The following is a 13,244-nucleotide window of genomic DNA, read 5'->3' as shown; positions in this document are numbered from 1 at the left end:
AAACCCAATTAATTTTCACTCAAAAGTAAGAAAAAACAACAAAACTAACCAAAACGAAGTAGAAATAATAGTAGAGATAAAAACAAAAGGAATTTAAAAACAAAAAAAAAGTAGAATTGATGAGTAAAACCAAGATTTTTGCTTTTAAAAGTCTAGCAAAAAAAGAAAAAAGAAAAAAGATTAACCTTTTCTGACATTTCATGTAAATGATATCACACAATAGGTGGACTTTTGTGACACTTATCATGTTTTTGGGACTCACCCATATTGTAGCATATATAAGTACTTCAGTTCTTTTATTGCTGAGTAATATCCTATTGCGTGGATATGCTACATTTTGTTTATTCATCAGTTGATAGACATTGAATTGTATCCACTTTCTGGCTATTGTAGTAATGCTGTTATGAACATTCATGTACACATTTTTGTGTGGACATGTTTTCATTTCTCTTGGGTAGATTCCTAGGAGTGGAATTGCTAGGTTACATGGTAACTTTATGTTTAAAGTTTTGAGGAACTGCCAAACTCGTTTCCAAAGGGACTGTACCTTTTACATTCACACTGGCAAGGTATGAAGTTCCAGTTTTCTCCACATCCTCACTAACACTGGTTACTGTCTGTCTTTTTTTATTACAGCCATTCCAGCGGGCGTGTAGCAGTATTTCCTTGGGGGTTTTAGTTGTACTTCTCTAATGACCAATGATACTGAGCATGTTTTCATGTGCTCATTATGCACTCATTATCTCCTTTGGAAAAATGTCTATTCAAATCCTTTTCCCACTTTTTAGTTGGGTTATGTGTCTTTTATTATTGTAAGAATTCTTTAGATAGTCTGGATATGAGTCCCTTTTCAGATACGTGATTTGAGAACATTTTCTGTGTGTTTTTTTTTTTTTTTCACTTTCTTGATGGCATTCTTTGAAGCACAGAAGTTTTTAATGTTGATGAAGTCCAATTTATCAATCTTTTCTTTTATCATGTGTGCTTTTGTTGCCATAACTAAGAAATCATTGCCTAATTCAAGATCATAAAGAGTTACTACTGTGTTTTCTTCTGAGTTTAATGATTTTAGCTTTCATATGTAAACATGTGATTCACTTTATTCTGTATGGTAAGATTTCAGGGTACAAATTGATTTTTTTGCATGTGGATATTCAGTTATTCAGTTCTTTCAGCATTTGTTGAAAAGGCTATTCTTTTCCCATGAAATTGTCTTGGCTGCTTTGCCAAAAATCAATTGACCAAAAGCATATAAGCTTATTTTTGGATTCTCAATTATATTTTATCGGTCAATATGTCTATCCTTATAACAGTAAAAAACAGTCTTGATTTCTATAGTTTTGTACTAAGTTTTGAAATCAGGAAATATGAGTAACCAATTTTGTTCTTTTTAAAGATTAATTGGGCCACTCTGGTTTCCTTCCATGCACATATAAATTTTGATAGAAATTGTGTTGAATCTGTAGATGAACTGGAATATTGCCATCCCAACAATAGTGTCTTTCAATCTGTTAATATGGAGTATCTTTCCATTTATTTAAATCTTCTTTAATGTTTTTCAACACTATTTTGTAGTTTTCAGTGTACAAGTTTTGAGTTTTGTACTTCCTTTGTTAAATTTATTCCTAAGTATTTTATTCATTTTGATACTCATGTAAAGAGAATTGTTTTCTTAATTTCATTTTCAAACTATTTATTACTACTGTATAGAAATATAATTGATTTTTTATATTGATCTGTTGAACTTGTGTATTAGTTCTAATTGTTTTTTAGTAGATTCTTTGATCTTTTTAATATACAAGATCATGTCATTTGTGAATATAAATAATTTTACTTCTCACTTACCAATGTCAATCTTCCTTTCTTTCCTTCTTTCTCTTTCTTCCTTCCTTCTTTTTTTTTTTTTTTTTTTTTTTTTTTTTTTGTTTTATGGTACAATGTGGAAATGGAAAGAGTGACATCCTTGTCCTGTTCTGAACTTACTGATTTTTAGATATTTGATATATTTCTATCAATCGCAGTCATTATTCTCTTTGTGACCTCAAATTCTCCCATTTTTTGGCCAGTGGGAGCTTCTTCTACTTAATTCCTATGGTCTTTAAATGTAATCACACCAATCTTTGATTGCTTCCTCACTTTCTGGTGCAATAGTGTGCCCCTAGATCCAACTAGTGTTTTCCTGCCCCAGATCTAGGATCATTCAGTTTCCCAAAAACTCATTTCCTTTATGTTGGAAACAGTACTGAGAGACCACAATCTGGATATTAGAAGTGACCAGTGCTATGAGTAATTATTGCATCTAGATCCTATTTGACAAGGCTAGGAAATAAGATGGTGGTGGTGTTATTTTATAAAAGGGAAAAGCCACAACTTCATAGTTATATTTTTGACTTAAATAAAAAAATAAAGTTTTACTTATTTTCTCTTATTTTATCCTTTGATCTCATTTCTTGTACACTGAAAACCTCGATTCCTTTTAAGAGTAATATAATTATTTGTTTGTCATATAACAGTCTCAAAGTAACAGTTTGAATATTCATGTAACAGTTTCCAAGCAACAGTGACAATATTACTACTAACAATTAGATACTGAATACCATTTGAGAATTTTTGGTAGTTCTTCTCATCAGTAGAATATATTATCTGAGATGTACAGTCAAATTACCATATCCTAAATTCACTTGCAATATCTTCCTCTTTATGACTCTTGCACCAACTTGATAGACAGGTTCATTTGTTTCCATCCATTTACCATTTTTATTGATTATTTTCACTCCTTTAAAGTTTAATTTTTGTATTTTAATTATGTTAAATATTTATAGGGTTTTATAACAAGATATTTTCACAGAGGTTCACTCCCATTCATGTCCCTTCTACCCTATTCCTACCCTCCCCATAAGTAAATATTTTATTAGTTTTTATTTAACCGTCAACTTTTTTCTTTTTGAAAAGTACTCCAGTACAACCTAGGATAGAAATGGCAAGAGTTGACATTCTTTAGTTATTTCCATTTTCAAGGTAAAACTTTCAGTACTTCACCATTATGCATAGTGTTTTCTGAATCATTTTTGTAGTACTTTATCAGATTTTGAAAAATCTATTTTATTCCTGATTTGCTGAAAGTTTTTTTTGCTTAAAATGTTTAATGAAAAATAGGTGTCAATTTTTAGCAAATGTATCTTCCGTATCTGAGATGCTCATACGATTTTTTCCCTTTTTTTCCTTAATGTGGGGAATTACATTGATTGATTTTCAAATGTTAAACCAACCTTGCAATTATTTAAACCAAAATTGGCAGTATCATATTATCCTTTTTATATACCACTGGGTTCAATTTGCCAATATTTTGTCTAGAATTTTTGCATCCATGTCTATGAAAGAGACTGACTCAAGAATGCCCTTTTTTGCAATTTCCTTGACACATTGTGCTAGCTTCATAAAAAGAGTTTAGAATTGTTTCCTCCTTGCCCATTCCATTAATGTGAGCTAAACTGATTAAAGTATTAATCAAGCTTTTTATTGTAGCATATAGTTATGTTTTGTTCTTCAAACCAGTTTGACAATCTTGATATTTTACTTGGGACATTTAATGTATTTATATGGGGAGTATTTTATATATTTATCTCAGTAATATAAATATATAAACTACCTCAAGTAAAATATCAAGTAATGACTATTTGGGTTCATTTATACTTATTATTTGTTGTATATTTAGCTCATGTTTTTCCTTCCCTTCTTGCTTTCTTTTGAATTATTAATAGTCTCTCCCTTTATTAGCTTTTCAATCATAAAATATTTTACTATATTTTAGTGCTTATGTTAGAGATTATAATATGAATCTTTGACTTACTACTGTTAAATACAAATTAGTACTTACACTTCCCCAAAATATGTTCATTCCTTAGGATACTTTTCTCCATTTGCCTCATGCTGTCTTTTGTTTTATGGCTGTCATATATTTCAATTCAACATTAATTCTAAACCACAATATCCAACATTATTGTTGGATAATGTTCTTTCCTCAGCACACTTTTCTCTATTTGCCCCATGCTGTCTTTTGTTTTATGGATGCTGTATATTTCAATTCAACATTAATTTTAAACCACAAAAGACATTATTATTGGTGGATAGTCAATAGTCACTTATATTTACTGATATATTTACTTTTTCTATTGATCTTTATTCCTTCCTACATCTCTGGATTTCCATCTGGGACCACATTCCTTGTGCCTAAAGAACCCCTTTAAAAAAAGAAATACTGACTTTTTGGCATACAGTTCTATGAATTTTAATGCATGTATAAATTTGTATAAGCCCTACAACAATTGTGATGCAAAACACGAATAACTCCATTTAACATTTCTTCTAATAGAAGTTTATCGGTGACATAGACTCCTATTACTATTAGTTTATGTTTTTCTGGAAATATCTTTATTTTGCTTTTATTTTGGAAGGATATTTTCACCAGATATAGAATTCTACACTGGCTGTTGTTGCTCTTCAGCCTTTTAAAAGTGTCATTCCATCATTTAGTTTTCATCACTTCCATTGAGAAGTTAGTTATTAATCTTATCATTGCTTCCTTGAAGTAATGCATCTTTTTTCTCTACTTGCTTTTATGATTTTCTTGCCTTTAATTTTTATTAATTTGATTATAGTATGCCAAAGCGTCGTTTTTGTTGCCTTTATTTGGCTTCAGGTTCTTAGTAATTTTTGATTCTATGACTCAATATTTTTTACCCCTTTTGGAAAATTCTTGTTTATTATCTCTACTAATATTGCTTCTGCCACATTCTTTTCTTCCTCCCTCCTTGAACTCCAATTACACAGGTTAGAAAGTTTCATATGATAGACCATGTCTCATATGTCTCCTATACACTTTTGTGTTTTCCATCCTTTTTTCTTTCTGTACTTCAGTTGAGATATTTTCTACTGACTATCTCCAGCTCACCAGTCCTTTCTTTGGCTGTGACCAACTTGCTGTTAAACCACGTTTATTGAGTTCTCCTTTTTATTAACTGTATTTTTTTTCTTCAGTGCTAGAATTTCTACTTGCTTTTTTAAAAATATAGATTCCAGATTAGCTGGTGGAGTTGACCCTGCAGAGGTCATGTTTAGGTAGCAAGGGGGTTTTTTAGTTCATAATTTTCTTTTTTTTTTCTTTTGAGATGGAGTTTCACTCTTGTCACCCAGGCTGGAATGCAATGGCGTGATCTTGGTTCACTGCAACCTCCGCCTCCTCAGTTCAAGCGATTCTCCTTTTTCAGCCTCCTGAGTAGCAGGGATTACCAGCGCCTGCCACCACGCCCAGCTAATTTTTGTGTTTTTAGACGAGATGGGGTGTTGCCATGTTGGCCAGGCTGGTCTTGAGCACCTGACCTCAAGTGATCTGCCAGCTTTGGCCTCCCAAAGTGCTGGGATTACAGGCGTGAGCCACCATGCCCTGCCCCTACTTCACGATTTTCTAGCTGCAGCGTAAAATACGAGTGCATGGGTAAAATCCGGATCCAGAAGAAGAGGAAGTGGTCAAGATTCTTCCAGGCCAGCTGGACCTGTGGCTGCGCAGAGGCCATGATGAACAATCTCAACAAGAGGAACCACCAGCTGAGAGTCAGGATATTGAAGCTGGACAAGAGAGAGAAGGAGGAGCACCTGTAGCTGAAAGTGAGGAGGAAACTGAACTGGAAGGTGACTGCCAGGAAATGGGTCTGGGAAAGAGTGGGAGTGAGTATGGAGATGGCCTCAGTGTGAAAAGGAAGATTCTGCCTAACCTACAGTGTACTAGAATTCTAGAACGTGGTGGTGGATGGGCAGCTGTGATTTAAAAAGAAGACAAGCTGAAGCCACAAATGCTCTTGGTATATTGAAATTTTGACTTACTAAATTCTCTCAATAAAGCTTTACAGTTCTAAAAATATATATACATTCCAGTTCTCTAGTAAAATTCTTCATTTTGTAATTTCTTTTCTTGATCACAATAATTACAATTAAAGTCTGCATCTGATAGCTACAACAATCTGGGACACATGTGAGTATATTTCACCATGTTTTTTCTCTTGACCCTCTTTCTTGAATCCTACTAATTTTGAATTGAATGCTGATCACAGGGCCTAGAGGCTCTGGATGGAGTTACTTTCCTCTGGAGAAGGGTTACCCCATGGTCTGACAGGCTGCTGGAGTAAGGTCGGTTTATCTCAATCCAATCAAGGACTAAGATCAGGGAGGCTGGGTTGCAGTAAGGCTTGATTAGCCCTCATGCACTCCCTTTCCAATGGTCTCAACTGAAAGCCTAGCACATTTGCTAAATGCTACTTCCTTGAATCGCGTGAACCTGGGAGGCGGAGGTTGCAGTGAGCTGAGATTGTGCCACTGCACTCCAGCCCGGACGATTGTGCGAGACTCCGTCTCAAAAAAAAAAAAAACAATAATAATAAAAATAATAACATGCTACCTCCTTGTCAGTTCCCAAACTCTGTTTTTTTTTTTTTTTTAATCTCCATTACAACACAAGACTGCTAAAATTCCACTCTGCTTTCCAGTTGCTTTTCCCGGCTTGACTTTCGCCCTACATGGCTAACACTACGCACTTCAGAGAGAAACCATCAGATGTCAGGGTCACTCCTCTGCACCTCCCTTCTTTCTGGAACCAAGACTTCTTGAACCTAGCTGATTTGGAAACCCCACACTCCAGGTTTTATCACCTCAGACCTGTAAGACTGTGAGGATTCTGCTGCTTTTCCTGCCCTTCCAAGTCTCTACCAAGCCTCTCAGCTTCTTTCTTCGTGCCAAGAATTAGCAAATGCCAAGGGGAAAAATCAGCTTTCAGAACGTTGGGCTCACTTCAGTGGGATTCTCTTCTCTCTGGTTTTGACCCTTTATCTCTGAGCTGTCTCAGTGACTCTCTGAAGACTTCAGACAGATCCCTTTCAATCGTATCTCTCTTTTTCTGTTGTTCTCAGTGGAAGCATCAGTTTTCTAACTATTCCATCATATCTGAAAATGAAAAGTGTCTTCTTGTTTCACTTTCTAGATATACTGTAGTTTTTATTCAACCCATTCTCTGCTGAAAAACATTTGGGTTGTTTTGCAGCCTTTTGCTATAACAGATAACGCCATAGAGTATAGCACCACATGTATGCGTATATCGCCACTGGATATGTGAGATCAAATCCTGAAAGCATGACTGGTGGATCAAAGGGCACATACATATGTAATTTGCATATACTGATTTGCCAGTTTCCCATCATAAAATTTGTGCCATTTTATGTCCTCGCTTGCAGTGTATGAAAGGCCTTTTTTTTTTTTTTTTTTTTTTACCACAGCTGCACCAAAAATTTTACATTGTCAGGGAATTTTGTCAATTTGACAGATGAGACAGTGTCTCAGTAGTTTTGACATGCATTTTGTTTACTGTGCATGAGGGTGATTAGCATGTTTTTCTGTGAACTCTCTATTCATACTTTTGCCTTTTGTGTGTAGAAGAGAGTCCTTTTTGTCTCAATTTTTAGGAAATCCTTATTATATTAAAGCATGTTAATATTTGGTAATAAAGGTTGCCAAATTTTTCCCAATTTGTAATTATCTTAGACTTTCCTTGTTTTTTTTTTTTTTTTCAGTGTTGTCAAATTTATCAATCTCTTATCTCTAGTTTTTTTTAGTCATAGTTAGAAATCTCCACTCTTGGGTTATAAAAATAAAATACATGTTTTCTTCTAGTTCTTACATGGATTTTTTTGTTGTTGTCGTTTTTCATTTAGACCTCCAACACATTTGTAAGTTATCCTGGAGTATATTTTAAGAAAAAGATACAGTTTTATCTTTTTCTGTATAGCTATCCAGCTCCCCAAACGTTAATGTTTAACCTCTGACTTCGCTTGCTTTGTCATATGCTAAATTATCCTTATACACATATATTTCTGTATATTCTATTCTGATCCACTGGTCTATAAGTCTTTTCCTGAGCCAGTATCCCACTGCTTTAATTTAGAGGATTTAAAATGTTTTACTACATTCTAATAGGATTAGCCACACACTACATTACTGTTCTTTCCAATTATTTCTTGGTTATTCTCAGTTGTTTATTCTTTCATATAAACTTTTTAATCAACTTGTCTAGTTCCAGGAAAAAAGTATCTGAGATTTTTATTAAGGTTGCACTAAATTTGATAAGATCATCTTTATCGCGCTGAATTTTTCCTTCAAAAATAGTGTTTTTCAATTTGTTCAAAATTTTTAAGTCCTTCAAGAATGTATTAGTTTTCCTATTGTTCTGCCTAACTTAAAGTTTGTCTAGGTATTTAAATTTTTATTATACATAGGGTGTTCTCTTCAAACTGCTTACTTTATATATATGAAAGCTATTGATTTCTGTATGCTTATTTTATATGCTGCTACTTTATCTTATGGTTTTAGTACTTTTTCCATTGATTCTTTTGGGTTTTCCAACTATACAGTTAAATTCTGAACAAAGACAGTTTGTCTCTTCCTTTCCAATTCTGTACTTCTAATTGTTTTCTCCTGTTTAATTGCATTAGCTAACATGTCAGTGCAATGTTCAACAATTGCAGAGATGGTGGACATCCTTGTCTTATTCCTCACTTTAGCAGAATGTTCCCTAAGTGTCTAACATTTGAAGATTAAGTATGATGGTGGCTTTTGGATTGCTATGCACACACACACATTTTACCATGTTGAAGTAGGGCTGTGCTATTTTTAAAATTGCGTGCTAGACACTTGGTTTTGAAAAATTATTTGTAGAAATAATTTGAGGCCTAGAATGACATATCTTGTTCCAGAGGAGATTCTTGTTGCTTACTCCGTAACCCCAGGGACACTATCAGCAATCTGGATTCGCCCTATTCTACTTTTAGAGTTTGAGATTTTCTAGGCCTGCAGATTCACCCGAAGAGAGGCTATGAGCCTTATAAAGACTCATTTCGTTATCTTCACCCTTCCTTCTTGGGCCAGCTCTTCAGCGCTCTACTCCCAAGGTGTAGGGTACCTCCCAAGACTTCTGCCCCTGGCAGGTTTCAGACCACAGCTTTTCCTGTCTGGCTCAAGGGGTTTTTTACACTGCAACTCTGTTCCAGTTGCCCTTTGAAGATCTGCAAATGTTCCCCAGGACAGAGAGAGCCTTAAATATGAGGCTCACTCTCCTGATTTGTGTGTTCTCCCAGATCTTGCCCAGTAAATCCTTATGACCCTTTAGCGCTTCATGATTTTAAAACTTATCTATTGCATCTAGCTTTTACTAGTTATCATGAAGGAGAGCTGGTCTGAATTACCTAGTCCTCCACCGCCAAAACTAAACTCCTATATGGAGACAACTTTTAAAACCGATAAAGAGAAAAAAGAAAGCAGACTTCTTGAAATCATATTTTTTAATATGTAAACGATTTCCAGATGTGTCTAAACTACCTTTAGAAACAGGTGCTTCTCTAAAGACTGCTAACAGCACGAAATTCATATGACTAAGAAAATTAAATTTACTTCCGTAAGAGGCCTCCAAAGTAGTATAACTTTAGAGCCACACCTTACGTTTTACCCAATTTACATATTACTTAGGCTCTCCTTGGCCTACCTTCTGGCACAGGAAATGTTATTCTTTTTATAAAAAATTGAACTCTTTTTCTTTACCACATGTGAAGCTATCAATATCTATGAAAAGAAGAGGTGGTGGGTGGAGGAAGAAAGAAAATGTGAAGCTATTCTTTGATTCTCATCTGTTACTAAGTAAATTTCCGCATGGCAATCACTGTTCTCACAACGCAGGCAAAATAAGTCAATAAACAAAAAAAAAGAGAGAGAGAAGGAAACTACAACAAAAACAGCAGACCATAGTCTCCTACTGCAAACCATAGAGGAGTTGGATATAATGGCAGTTACTTTAATTGCAGTATTCATAATCCAGCTAAAAAAGAAAGAACGGCAGGTCACCAGCAGCCAGAATAAAGAGAGAAATCAAACCCAGAGCAGTGAGAATTAGACGCATCCCTGGTGCCTTGGATACTTCTAGTGTTCTCACCTACAGAAGAAAATGCTTGGTGTTTTTTTTATCATCCCAACAAATTCAATATGATGTAAGATCCTTTGCCTGCACTATACACTTTCATGGTACTCTGTCCTTAGGTTTCTCAATCTACTTTCTTTCATGCACGAAGTTCACTAAAAAGCCTTGCCTCATAGACTTAACAATACTTTAAACTAAACTCAAATGAACCGCTTTCGTTCCAGTTTAGAAAATCAACTGCTGGCCAGGCGAGGTGGCTCACACCTGTAATCCCAACACTTTGAAAGGCCGAGCTGGGCAGATGCCTGAGGTCAGGAGTTCGAGACCAGCCTGGCCAACATGGCAAAACCTCGTCTCTACTAAAATACAAAAATCTGCCAGGCCCAGTGGTGCACACCTGTAGTCCCAGCTATTTGGGAGGCTGAGGCATGAGAATCACTTGAACCCAGGAGGCAGAGGTTGTGGTGAGGCAACATGGCACCACTGCACTCCAGCCTGGGTGACAGAACGAGACTGTCTCAAAAAAAAAAAAAAAAAAAAAAAGCAACTACCCCAAAGATTACAGGCAGGAAGCTGACTAAAACAATAATGGCAGTTACTCTCATTGCAGTATTCATAATCCAGCTAAAAAAGAAAGAACAGGAGTGACAGAAGCCAGAAGAAAGATAGAAATCAAACCCAGAGCAGTGAGTAGAAGATGCATCCCTGGTGCCTTGTGGCTCACTACGACTGGCACTGATAAAAGCCCTAGGACCTGGCGTATTAGCTCACATGGACAGATGTGACCTCCAAACTGCAGAAGGCAAAGAAATTGGACCAAGCTCTGGCACGCATCCCTGAGCCTTGTTTATGAAAGGTCAACTAGAAATGTCTGCACACTTGCCCAGGAAACAAAAGAAATGCGGCCATCTGTGCAGGGACTAGAATACGGGGAAAATCATCCCGTCTAAAATAAACATTCCAGGCATCTACCATATGTGGATGTGAAAGAATATAAACGCAGGACACTATCTTATATCGTTTAAAAACAAACTCAAAATACTTAAATATGAAAGAGATTTAAATCCTGCAAGAAAATCTATACAAGTATGAATTGACTACAAAGGTGGCAGAGATTTTTTTAAGACTACAAACCCAAGAGCTATTTAATAAATACCAACAGTATATTTGACTCTATAAAGACATCTGCCAGGCGCGGTGTCCCATGCGTGTAAGCCCAGCACTTTGGAAGGCTGCAGCGGGTGGATTACTTGAGGTCAGGAGTTCAAGACCAGCCTGACCAACACGGTGAAACTCCATCTCTATTAAATATAAAAAATTACCCCGGTATGGTGGTGGTTGCCTGTAGTCCCAGATACTTGGGAGGCTGAGGCCTAAGAATCACTTGAACCCAGGAGGCAGAGGTTGCAGTGAGCAGAGACTGTGCCACTGCACTCCAGCCTGGGCAACAGCGAAACTAACTCAAAACAAAAAACAAAACCAACGCAGAACAAAGAAACCAGGAAACACGTCGGTATAGCTCAAGAAACCTCAGCTCTTAAACATGCCACAATGATAATGACTAGTAATTCAGGTGAACAAAAATATTCAACCCCAATCACAAGAAGGTCGGATAGGACGAAATATTTAATACCTCCTGAATTCCTGGTGTTAAGCAGCAAACAGTGTCTTCAAATTTTGTTCAAAACTTTGTTGAAAGAAAAGCAAGGGTGGGTGGGAAACAAGAGAAACAGGAAAAGAAAAAGTAAAGGAAAAAAACAGAAAGGTCCACCCATGACAAACTTCTTAGAAGCAGGGAACAGCAACCAACAGGCTGACTTAAGCACGAAAGGGGTTTATTAGAAAGAATATTGGGCCAGGCCTGGGGGTTCATGCCTATCATACCCGCATTTCGGGAAGCTGAAGTAGCTGGATCACGAGACCAGGCGTTTCAGACCAGCCTGGGCAATATGGTGAAACCCCCTCTCTAACAAACATATGGAAACTACCTGGGCATGGCGACACATGCTTGTTGTAGTCCCACGTACCCTGGAAAGCTGTATACAGAAGTATCACTCAAATCTGAGACGCAGAGGTTGCAGTGAGCTGAAGTCACCACTGCTCTCCAGCCCTGGGCAACAGGAGTGGCTGTCTCAATAAAAAAACAAAACATCATGTATTTATCACACAATCGGTAGGAATATAGTTAAGACAAGCACTGGTGATGGGTCCGGAATTGGGGGACTTCTTATCTTGCTGACTTCAAGAATAAAGCTACGGACCCTTGCAGTGAGTGTTACAGTTAAACATGGTATGTCTGAAACTTCTTCCTTTTAGTGGCTCACATGGTCTACACTGGATTGAAGAGCAAACCTACAAACCTTCCCGGTGACTATTACAGCTCTACAACCCAGCACGACTCCGCATTTCTTCCTTTCGTCTCGATAAGTTTGTACTCTTGCTAGTTTGAAGAATGAAACTTCCGACCTTTCCCAAGAGCGTTACAGCTCTACAGAAACAGCACACCTCCCAGCGGGTTAGTGGTCTTACTAGTTTCACTAGAAACACTCTGCCCCTCTATATGAATATTACAGTTAACAAAAAATGAAAACTACACTTATCTGACCAAACCAAAACTTACCACAAAAACTAAAGCAACCACAACTCACAAATTACTGCAAACTACCCACACATGTTGGTCGTGGCTGTTGCTGTCGGCCTGCTTTTATCCTCTTATCTGGCCCCACCCACATCCTGCTGATTGGTCCATTTTACAGAGAGTTGATTGGTCCATTTTACAGGGAGCTGATTGGTCCATTTTACAGAGAGTTGATTGGTCCATTTTACAGAGAGTTGACTGGTCCATTTTGACAGGTTGCTGATTGGTGCATTTACAATCCCTGAGCTAGACACAGTGCTGATTGGTGCATTTACAATCCTCCAGCTACATATAAAAGTTCTCCAAGTCCCCACTACATTGACTAGACACAGAGCACTGATTGGTATCTTTAGAAACTTTGAGTTAGACAGAGTGCTGATTGGTGCGTTTACAAACCTTGAGCTAGACACAGAGTGCTGATTGGTGTACTTACAATGCCTTAGCTAGACATAAAGGTTCTCCAAGTCCCCAATAGACTCAGAAGTGCAGCTAGTTCTGCCCAGTGGGTACTCTCTAGGGCCGTTGGTGTAGCTGCCCGCCAGACCAGCGCGCGGCTCCTGCACTTCTCAGAGCCTCTGGGGGGTCGATGGGACCGCA

At 37.0% G+C, this 13,244-nt stretch overlaps 1 long non-coding RNA gene across 1 annotated transcript in view; it reads right to left on the bottom strand.

The window, feature by feature from the left end:
- LOC116275240 overlaps positions 1-12,793 on the bottom strand; it is a 106,722-nt gene extending 93,929 nt beyond the window's left edge. Inside the window, exon 1 of the long non-coding RNA XR_004184194.1 lies at positions 12,630-12,793. This is a non-coding gene — a long non-coding RNA (uncharacterized LOC116275240). The remainder of the gene's footprint in view (positions 1-12,629) is intronic.
- Between the last annotated feature and the right edge of the window lie 451 nt (positions 12,794-13,244).

The sequence above is a fragment of the Papio anubis genome, chromosome 6, assembly GCF_008728515.1.
Source record: "Papio anubis isolate 15944 chromosome 6, Panubis1.0, whole genome shotgun sequence".
Lineage (NCBI taxonomy): Eukaryota > Metazoa > Chordata > Mammalia > Primates > Cercopithecidae > Papio > Papio anubis.
Note: the sequence above shows the minus strand (reverse complement) of the source record. Positions and strands in the feature narration are given on the sequence as shown.